At 58.0% G+C, this 1,435-nt stretch overlaps 1 pseudogene; it reads right to left on the reverse strand.

The window, feature by feature from the left end:
- On the reverse strand, positions 1–915 carry LOC114005453 (Ig heavy chain V region PJ14-like; annotated as a pseudogene).
- Between the last annotated feature and the right edge of the window lie 520 nt (positions 916–1,435).

Here is a 1,435-nt window from a genome sequence, read left to right on the forward strand (position 1 = left end):
TCAGCACACCCACAGCACACAGTGACACAGGTCCCCTCCTGATGCAGCAGCCAGCAGGACGTTTGCAATGAGATGACACAGGATTGGCATTTGCACACCTGCAAACAAGTACTCCTAAAGGGAAAAACTACACGTCAGTGCGAGCTCTGGGGACAGCAAACTCTGATAAACTGAGTCCAAAGGAACTAAGGAAAGGAGAGATATTCTACGAGACAAACGGGGAAACTGTCTACTGACCACATGTCAGTTACTGCCACTCTCATCCACGGATTCCACACGCCTCCAACCAGCACGTCGGCGAGTTCTTCCTGGATGTCGGCAGGTGGGTCTGAAGGTGACCTGGAGAGACATTCCCTCCCTGCACCAGCCCTGACCAGCCCTGTGCTGTGGGCCTCAGCGCCCCCTGGTGGTTTTGTCCTGAAGGGGTTTTATGCAGGGGCTGCCCTGATGTCCCCTCACTGTGTGTCTGCTGCTGAAATAGGTGGCCGTGTCCTCGGGGGTCAGGCTGCACAGACTCGGATAACCTTGGCTCTTGGAGGTGTCCCTGGAGATGCTGGCTCGGGATTTCAGGGCTGGGTTATAGTAGGTGCTTCCACCACCCCGTATCACTCCAACCCACTCCAGCCCCTTTCCTGCAGCCTGCCGGACTCAGCTTAGAGCATAATCAGTCAGAGAGAATCCAGAGACTTTGCAGGTGAGGGACAGTGTCTCTGAGGGCTTCACCAGGCCAGGCCCCGACTCCTGCAGCTGCACCTGGGACAGGACACCTGGGGACAGGACAGCAGTCAGTCAGACACACCCTCAGCACACACCCAGGTCCTGCCCTGACTCCCTGAGAACTCACAGCAGGGAGTGGCCAGCAGGCAGAGGAGCAGCCCCAGGACCTCCATGCTCCAAGGGCTCCTGGTGAGGAGGAGACAGGGCTCCTGGGCCCAGGGCTGGGCTTTCATCCTGAGACTGGAGCCTGCTTTGCATGAGGGAGGGCCCTGGGGGTATAAGTGGGGGAGCAGGGAGGGTCTCTGAGTCCTTCCCCAGGGCGGAGAGTTCTCCCCGTGCTGCTCAGAGGAACTGAGAGACTGACCCCCAAGGCCTCATATCTAGTGTTACCTGATGTTCCTATTTCCAGGGACACAGGGATTGCTGGGGTAGAGGGGACAGGTTTGGACTCAGAGTCTGCAGCAACGCTTGACCTGACTCTGGGCTCACTGGGATAAAGGGGCTTATGATGGTTCTCTCTCATTCATCTCAGCCCCATGTGAGGGGCACGAGGCTAGTGGTCAGCCGTGCCCAGCTCCTCTCCTCTAGGGCACTGTCAGTGCACACGGGGCAGCTGGGCCTCCTGACGACACGGTGGTTGTCCTCTTCCTAAAGGGACCTCCTCAGGGGACACAGACATGGATGTGTGTTACTGTGTGTGTGCATGAGCACTAGGACA

This window comes from Tupaia chinensis, unplaced genomic scaffold, assembly GCF_000334495.1.
Source record: "Tupaia chinensis unplaced genomic scaffold, TupChi_1.0 Scaffold143808_1, whole genome shotgun sequence".
Classification (NCBI taxonomy): Eukaryota; Metazoa; Chordata; class Mammalia; order Scandentia; family Tupaiidae; genus Tupaia; species Tupaia belangeri.